This window comes from Ruditapes philippinarum, unplaced genomic scaffold (assembly GCF_026571515.1).
Source record: "Ruditapes philippinarum isolate M1 unplaced genomic scaffold, ASM2657151v2 ctg9174_1_1_1_1, whole genome shotgun sequence".
Lineage (NCBI taxonomy): Eukaryota > Metazoa > Mollusca > Bivalvia > Venerida > Veneridae > Ruditapes > Ruditapes philippinarum.
This window is the reverse complement of record NW_026866463.1, coordinates 1-9,795: the sequence shown is the minus strand read 5'-3', so window position 1 is coordinate 9,795 and position 9,795 is coordinate 1. Positions and strand designations below refer to the sequence as shown.

The following is a 9,795-nucleotide window of genomic DNA, read 5'->3' as shown; positions in this document are numbered from 1 at the left end:
CGCAAATTGCGGCGCATATTTTCAATCGTGCAACGGTTTTTAAAAACGTTTCTGCTACATCTAAATATCTTTTAGTATTATCCGAGTATATGCCCTCAAAAAATATATTATCAAATGAACCTAATCTGTCTCTTTTAAAACTGGTCAAATTTTACGGTATTATAAAAAAAGGCAAGGAGTGACATCCGTCATTCGCCGCAATGTTTTCGGCATGAGTTTTTCCCCTTTGGCTACAATTGATTACTATTTTTTCAGAATTTTGTTCCCGTTATTTTTGTCAACTATCAGGTATAGTCCAGATATAATGTTCACGGTTTATCAAAGGTTACACGTGTTGAGTCTGTTGACATGTATAGGCGGCATAATAATGGGCGTATATGTGTTTTGATTTGTTAACATGGAGAAAACAGACACTTAAGTAATATGGTCCAACTGATTTTGCCTTTAGAACTGAAAAAAAAAGGAATATTTAAAGGGATATTCAGGCAAAATAATGACAACAATGATTAAAATGATCTTATGTACTCAAATCACGCTAAAATGACATTTCTGGAAGTTTCAGCTTGAATTTCTGTTTAAATTCTATATATTTTGGGTTTGAAGCGTAAATATATCTATATATAATGAACAAAATTTAGACGCCAATAGAATCACCAAATAGTTTTTAAACAAGTCAGTTGACTTGAACAAACCATTGAAGTTACAATAACAGATATTGTGGATATTGTATGATTGAAACAAGCCTAAGTCATTCATTTGACATGTTCTTTAACGTTTCCAGAGTTCACTTTGACAACTATTGTGAAATGCTAGCGCTCTAACCTGACCCACGCAGGTCAAGTTAGGAATCCACCATTTTATTCTTTATATGGAGAAAAGTTTTGTTCCTTTGACTGCCTAAAGTATTCATTTTGAGGGCATTTACAGAGTAATGAATGAAAAATTCAAAACTATAAAGAAATGAAAATTTTGCCTGTGCCTCCCTTTAAAACATGATCCATAGATAAAATATATTTTAGGCACTCATCTGGTATTCATTACTAGGAAATGTGAAAGCTTTCCATGTATTGAGTGACATAAGGAGAGTACTAGAAAAATCAAAACAAAAATCAAGCATATCAAGGGGGATTATAACTTACAATTTGTACGCCGAACGTTGCGGTAAAGGCGGATGTCACTCATTTTCTTTTTTCAATATACCGTAAATTTGACTGATTTTTAAATTAGCAGATTACATTAAATTCGATATCAGATTGCAAACATCGACGAGATTAGGTAATTAAAGACCACCCGCTCGCATAATATGAAAAGATATTCAAAAACTGTGGTTATTATATTCATTTACTGGCCTCTATCCATATCTATACACCATCACACTAAACAGAACACTTCAATGACTAAAGTTACAATATGGAATCACTAGTTCACTTGACTATATACAGAGTTCAAACTTAAATGTATATTAACTAGAATGACTAGTTTACATGACTAGAGTAGAAAAACATAAATATTACATAAAAAAATTCAAATTTGTGCATGATTTTTGTATGTAGGTGTTAAATAATAGTGACTGAAGTCATAAAGTATTGACACTTGAACACAGTGGGTACAAAAACACAGTTGATAATAAGGATGCAAAGGAATTTGATTTTGAAAATATACATTTCTGGAAATAACTGTAATTTAATATGAATTTATCAAATTGAAATACAATTTTATTGACTTTTTATGACATTTTTGTAATTTTATTGTTCATTCAGAACAAGGATTTGTAAACCATTGTTACGCTTTTACTTGACAAAGTTAGAATAATTATTTATTTTATTTATATAGATCTACATATTTATTTATTTATTTTGTAAATCATAAAATGTTAGGAATTTTCTAAATTATTTTATTGTTAAGTAATAGCCTACTGATTATATTGTTTTTACAATCGGTCCTGTTAACCTTGCCCCAATCATTGTTTACGACTCAAGTTAAATGTATTGCCGCTGAGTAAAATGGCAGTCATACAACGAATCTAACTTGGGACTAATTTTGAGTTAACAACCCCTTTTTCATCAACAAACCCAAAATGTTCCCAAATGGGAATTGGCTTTGAAATTTTAGCCTTCTTTTTGGAGGCAGTACACAGTTTCGGCTGTTTAGTTTCGAATTGGCCAGGGTGGAATTTACAAATAAGAGACAGTTTTGAAATTGAAGTGGATATTTGAGGTTCTAAATGTTTATAGTTACTATATTTCAAGTTTCAATGACTAGTATTGTGTTTCAGTTATTTAGTAAAATTGAATTTAGTGGTGTTAACCCTTGCTTTTTTGAGAGAGCACCTGTCGGATGCGAACATGTGGTTTTTGGAGCTAGGCGGTGAATCAGCTCTTCAATTTAAAGGGTATGCAGAAGACTTGAAATAGTGAAAAAAGTAGGTGCATGACTCCCCGTTTGTATGTTATTTTCAGATTGTGCATTGTTTAAGAAGGAAGAATCACTATAGCTTGTGATTTAATCTTTTGACGTTAATATATTGTTGTATTTTGCGAATAGGGGTAATCCGCTTATTTTGTCGTTGATTTTCGCGACCAAAACAATGAAAAACACAGGGCTGTGTGCCAGAAAACTAGAAGGTGGACATGTATTTTTAATTGTTTGCTGTGAGATACATATATATATGTTAAATATGAAATGCATTTATTTCAGGTGTGTGATTACAGACTTGTGTGTGAGGTTTTGATTGTGGCGCAGTCAGTTGTTTGCCGAGAAGCCTTGAAAACTGTGTATTGCCCCCTTAAGAGCAAAATTTGATTTTTTGTAAGTACTTTTTAATATCATAATTACATGTTTATATTGACCCAAAGCTGTGGCAATGGTGAAATATGAGCTTTTAAAGTGCATATTTTGCCTCATGTCTATATTAGAGAGCAAAATCAAGGGGAGGTAATTCTTCATTGACAGTTAAAAATCATGCATTTAAGTGTTTGGTGAGCTATTCATCTTCACATTTAAGCTCACCTGAGTCATTTTCTCTAACATAGTGGTTCTAGGAGCATCAAATGATAGAAATAAGCAATTTTCGTATAAATTTTTGGACTATCGCATCGATTCCAACCATTTTAGTTCAAATGAAGGCCTCGGATCGGGCATTTTTTTCGAGACCAGTCCATTTTTTAAAGTAATTTCTGAACATGTTTTTCAGAACTGTTTCATACTGGGAGTGGTCATAAATGGTTGAAATAGCCTAAATACTTGAATAAATATCAATTTTGATCTATCTGACAGTTTTTTTAACTTTGATAAGCAGATTTTGAAGGGACGGTCAAGAATAAACATAAAACAGCTGATTTTGCTCAAACGCGAAACACATCGCAATCAATTTTCCTTTCGCAATGTCATAAATTAGCATTATGTAAATCAGTTTCACTTTTAAATCCTTGAAATGTCATTTTGCTATGTATCTTGAAGCAGATTTCTTTCAAAGAATGACAATTTTTCATTGTCTGTAGCTCGAAATTCTAGCATGGCAGCTTTTTTGCGGAATAACTGAACATTGAAAATCTTGATACAACACATGCTCTAGAGCAGAAATTGGAGCAGGAGAGAAGTTGGCACATCTTAAAATGGATTGAAAATATGCCTGAATATATGCTTAGCATGAAAGAATGTTAGTAGAATTGTAAATGCATCATAATCATGTGTTTTGTGGACTTTGAAATACTTCTTGTTTTGTCATTAAAAAATGGGTAATGTTAAGGTAAATTCTCAGCATTCATGACCTTTTTTTATTGGCAATATTTGCTGAAGCATGTAGTGCCCTTATATAATTCAGTGGTAAATTTCATTCAAATTGATCAAATTATAGAAATGAAGGTCAAAATTGTGGTTTTAAAAATGTTTTGTTGTGCTTTAAGGAGGCAGTACACAGTTTCGGCTGTTTAGTTTCGAATTGGCCAGGGTGGAATTTACAAATAAGAGACAATTTTGAAATGGAAGTGGATATTTGAGGTTCTAAATGTTTATAGTTGCTATATTTCAAGTTTTAATGACTAGTATTGTGTTTCAGTTATTTAGTAAAATTGAATTTAGTGGCGTTAACCCTTGCTTTTTTGAGAGAGCACCTGTCGGATGCGAACATGTGGTTTTTGGAGCTAGGCGGTGAATCAGCTCTTCAATTTAAAGGGTATGCAGAAGACTTAAAATAGTGAAAAAAGTAGGTGCATGACTCCCCGTTTGGATGTTATTTTCAGATTGTGCATTGTTTAAGAAGGAAGAATCACTATAGCTTGTGATTTAATCTTTTGACGTTAATATATTGTTGTATTTTGCGAATAGGGGTAATCCGCTATTTTTGTCGTTGATTTTCGCGACCAAAACAATGAAAAACACAGGGCTATGTGCCAGAAAACTAGAAGGTGGACATGTATTTTTAATTGGTTGCTGTGAGATACATATGTATATGTTAAATATGAAATGCATTTATTTCAGGTGTGTGATTACAGACTTGTGTGTGAGGTTTTGATTGTGGCGCAGTCAGTTGTTTGCCGAGAAGCCTTGAAAACTGTGTATTGCCCCCTTTGCCCCAACAATTTTAATGTTTTCAGCCATTTTTAAGTGTTGCTAAGATATGGGCATAGACTAAAATGTAGACAATTGTGAATGATGAATCTCAGATCAAGACAGTTTAAATTAAGTATAATGATAATTGATTTAGATCTATTGGATTTTTATTTTCAAATTATTTTTTAAAATTGGATTGTTTTGTTTATATAATTTTCAACACAGAGAAATATGTTTTTTCTGAAGTGCAAATACAGCTACCATACAGTAGCTGTCCATTTAGTAGTCACGGTATAGTTTTAGACATGTCCTTTTGACAGGGCACCTGTTTCCGTTTATGTTTTGAGTTAATTTTCGTCGTTTCCACAGGTACTTGAAACAAACTATTTTAATGTTCTGTATGGGCTATATACTATAGTATTTTCTAGACTTTTAATAATTAGTGAAAGTATCGATTTTTTAAAATTTGAATCGATAATCGATCGACAAAAAAATATCAATGATACATCGATATCGCTTCTATCGATGACAGCTCTAAATATGCGGACAAAAGCCCCCCCCCCATCTAAAAATGACAAGGTGGACAAAAGCCCCCCACCCCCATGAAATATACACATAGGACAAAAGCCCCCCCCCCCCCCCCCCCCCCCCATCAAAAAATACAGGTAGGACAAAGCCCCCCCCCCCCAGTCCATGAAACATTGTTATTGAGAATCTCGTCAGGCTTACAGACAACTCACCCCCAGACGATTCACCCTAAGCCATTTTTTTCCAGACAATTCACCCATCAGACAGTTCACCCCACATTATTGGATTTTTGACACAGACAATTCACCCCCCATTTTCTTAACTTTAATTTTGATGAAATTTATCTTAAAATTAGAAGATGCAATAAACAAATTTGTTGTGTTTCTTTACTAAATTGATATTTATAAATTAGTCATATTTAAATTAATTATAATAATTTTTTACTTAAAAAATAATATTTGTTACTATGTGATTATATTTTTACATATTATTTACATACAAACTATAAAAATTACAAATTCACCATATTTGTCTTAATTTGTTTAAGTGCTAGTGATGCTATTATAAGATGACATATCTGGAACATACGATACGTACATCCCAGGACATATCAAAGATATTAACATGTGATAATCATTTGCTCTTTAATCCCTTTCATTTTGAAAGGAATTAATTAATGATTATCAATAGGCCTTAATCCCTTTTACACTTCCGTTGATCGTAATCAAGCAATGATAAGGTGATAAGAATAATTAAACAGTTGTACATGTTTGCATAAAAATATCAAGATTAATATTATGGGCAATTCCCTCAATATAGATTATGTGCTATTTGATTTGATTAAATAAAATTATATATTTGTTGTAAACATCATGGTATATGACTGTGCTGTTATGTTTTGTAAATATGACATAATAAATAAATAAATAAATATACCGACTTTTTAAATCTTTTTTACCCATAAACATGATTATCATTTATGAGGGGTGAATTGTCTTATCTATTTTGAGGGGTGAACTGTCTTGAGGGGTGAGTTGTCTTGCTTTTTTGAGGGGTGAATCGTCTGGGGGGTGAGTTGTCTTGTTACCGTTTAATTCCAGAACTTGATGTATTGAGACAAGTCAAATGCAATTGTTTTAAAAGATAATTTACATTAAGATTTAAATTTAAAGGTACAAAAGTTCTAATTTGATTTATTGTGTAATTCGTATATAATTCATTGATGATATGAATGTTTTGATGTTTATTATATATTGTACAGTACAAAATTAATGTAAATGAATATTTTCAGAGAATCATTTATCAATGCTTATCAAGGAAATAAAAGTGGAAGGCGCATACTTGTCCAGATTTATTTGAAGTATAACCCAAGTTCCCTAACACTGGGCATGTGATAAAAGATAGTTATCAGTCTGGTCTATAAACCTTAGGGGGGCTTTTGTTTGCTGTACTGGGGGGGGGGGCTTTTGTCCTACCTGTATTTTTGATGGGGGGGGGGGCTTTTGTCCTATGTGTAAATTTTATGGGGGCTTTTGTCCACCTTGTCATTTTTTTAGAAGGGGGGGGGGGCTTTCGTCCGGGGGGGGGGGCTTTTGTCCTACACTCCAAAAAAAAACCTCTAGTAATTGATTTTGGTTTAGCAGTAGTAGGGGAAAACATCTTATCCCTGTGCCCCAACCCAACCACTATATTATTTACAAGATTTATTCCGTATTCTTTTATGTAGATCTATTATATAAACAGTATAGATCTAGTAGATAGCCGATACAATATACTGCTAGATCTACAGGTTTTACTTCTGAAAATTATATAAAAACTGGTCTAATCCAGATGATTTCCAATTTGTTTATAGACTAAGAAAAAAACTCACCAAAAACTGCAAAATGTATCCGTGTTCGTTCATTTCCCCTTCCACATCACAAATATCCCTTTTGAAGTTTACTATCTCCGGCACAAAACCTTTTGGATGACCGAATATTTAACTTTCCACGGTAATCACACAACGGGGTCAATGCAGTTGATGACGCAAAAGTGGACGACTTCATTTTCACGCCATTGAAGGGGTGTCCAGCTCGATGCCAGTGTGTAAACGTTTTAATGATATTTCTGATGAATCAACATTTCAATTATTTATAACTGATGGAAAGGATAATTTAATTATCCTATAAAACCTGGGACAAAAGGTATTTTTAAGTCACAGATAAACGAAAATGCTTTCACGAAAATTGTGTCCTGCATACGGAGTACCTGACTCCCCCGTGTAAGCGTATCGATTTGTCCGTTGCCGCCGAAACTCTTTGAACTTCGAGCGGGTGCCTGTGTAGTTTAAAGACACGCAAAGCTGAGGTTTAAACGGGTAAATTAACTGTTACAAGAGGTCTCGTTTAAATTTGCCGTAGACATGCGGGATGTTTCTTAAAGACTAGGTGAGTAAATTAACTGACTTCTGTAGATCTATATATAACTTCTTAAATTTTGTAATTTATTTACAATATAGAAATCTAGATAGAATTAAATCTTGAGTTGTCCGATTGATTTTACCTAAAATATGTTTAATCTTGTTATTCATGAAAATTGCAATATAGATCTAATATCAAAATATTTAAATAAAAAAATCATTTTTATTTGTTTGGGTCGTCAGACCAAACAAATAATGGTAGCGAAATTTCAGAGTATAATGTTCTTAATTGCAAATGCCGAAAGTAGTCCACTTTTTTGAAGCGGTTACTTCCCTTTTGTATGTACACTAAAGCCGAAAAATTCAGGGGAGATCACTGCGTAAAGATGGTCAAAGACAGGCGCATCAATTTTCAAGCACAGTAATTCCCGAATGGTCGAAGGTTTCTAATATTGTTTTATTGTATTTTCTGATCGAAAATAACTAAATACAAAGCGGACATTCAATCTCTGACACAGAAGTTTACAACAAACCTAACAACAAGTAGTTCTCAAAACAGCTTAAAACTAGCGATTTAAAAGAAAGAAATATTTTATTTTGTTACAAGTATCCAACAAATTACAACGCATTTAAAGTTAAACAATAGCGTTGGCTTATAGAATTGTCAATAAATGCACAATCACAAATTACGCGGATGAATATGATTTTATCAATGAAAATACTATTTATCACCGAATACTACACAAACCGAGTAGTGGAATATATAGATTCTACATGTCGGACTGTTTGGGCGAGAGGATTTTCGCTAAAATATTTACTTCAATTTTAAACAACAGGTTTTCCCTGAACAAAATACCTCGAAATTAATAAGGATTACAAACCCGAAATGCAATGGAAGTTCTCAATTTAGAATGACTTGATATTATTCAGACCATCTGAGTATAACTTCTCCGTGGTACAGTGGTAACGCGCTCGCTTAGTGAGTGAGAGGTCTCGAGTTCGAATCCCAGTCGAGAAAATTTTTTTTCTGATAAATTCTTTTTTAAGTGTTTTTGTTAAGGAAGTAGCCATGATATGCAAGGATAAAGTGTGACTGTCGTAAAAAATGAACATAAATAATTTTTTGATGCAACTCTAGTAATGCAGAATTCCGTATGTATCAAACTCTGGTGCCTTGCAAAATGAATTATAATACATAAAAATAAACCTATACAGGAAAATGCATACAGATATACAGTACGATTTAGATTGCAAAGATCAGAAAATACCACAGAACTTGCAGCACTTTGATTTTTTATAAATATAAATGCTTATAGTAAGCTCCAGGATTATTTACATCTGTGTTAAACAACAGTTAAAGTCGTAACAAGCCCTAATTTAGAATAATATGGTTTTCTTCAGCCCGTTCACATATAAATTCACCATGGCTGAAGGGTTTTCGGGCTCGCTTAGGAAGCGAGAGGTCTGGAGTTCAAATCCCAGTAAAGGTAACTCTTTTTTTTTCAAATTGTTAAAGTCACATAAACATTGGATTGAATATCAGTGTTGCAATTAGTCTTATAGCCAATTTACTACAATTAAAACGCTGGAAAGCATTGGTGGCACTATACATATAATCTCACAACCTGCACCTTTCTTACATTCTGAGACCCAAACAAATTCAGCACCTTCTGTGCTTTGATTTTGTAATATTGTTCTTTTTTTAATACTTTGATTTAGATGTAATGGTCTTAATTTTTCAGAAACATGTAGTCTTAGACTCTAGTGGCTCAACTGCCTTATAGTCTTATCACAGTAAATACTTCAGTGACAGACCGCTATGACTTCAAAACAGGGACTCAGACTGAAATACAATAAAATATTTCAGTAAAGATCATGAGTAATTGAAGAGATTTTAATGGATGGGAGTGGGACTCACATGAAATAGAGTTTCCTTTTAGGTATGTATATTTTTTTAAAGCAATTTTCGCTTGAACCATCCTAGTACAAAAAAAATAGGGAATATTTGGTGTGAATACATTATTTAAGAATTTCAATATTTAGACACCAGTAAGCGAGTAAGGTTCCCTTGCATTATTTTCCTCACTGTAGGTGTGTTTGCATAATCTAAATAACCGGTTGTCCGTTTACTTGTGAGGTCACTTTACAGTTGTTTGAACTTCAAATCACTAGACTTTTTTGAAAGAGACAGCTTGTAGGCCCTACACACTTATTATAAATATTGTTTGGGAAGTTTTTCAAGTTATTAAATTATTAACTAAAACTAGTGTATCCAATTAAGGGTATTTTACAAAAATATGTGAGGATTCTTTGAGATA

General features: G+C 32.9%; 1 long non-coding RNA gene across 3 annotated transcripts; it reads left to right on the top strand.

Moving 5' to 3' along the window:
• The first annotated feature begins 2,106 nt into the window (after positions 1–2,106).
• On the top strand, positions 2,107–4,584 carry LOC132732566 (uncharacterized). Of its 3 annotated transcripts, none has more exons than XR_009626067.1 (3): positions 2,107–2,217; positions 2,698–2,808; positions 4,480–4,584. It is a non-coding gene; the product is annotated as an uncharacterized LOC132732566 (long non-coding RNA). The 3 variants fall into 3 exon arrangements; XR_009626069.1 differs by lacking the exon at positions 2,107–2,217 and adding an exon at positions 2,374–2,392; XR_009626068.1 differs by lacking the exon at positions 2,107–2,217 and adding an exon at positions 2,404–2,422.
• Positions 4,585–9,795: the final 5,211 nt, after the last annotated feature.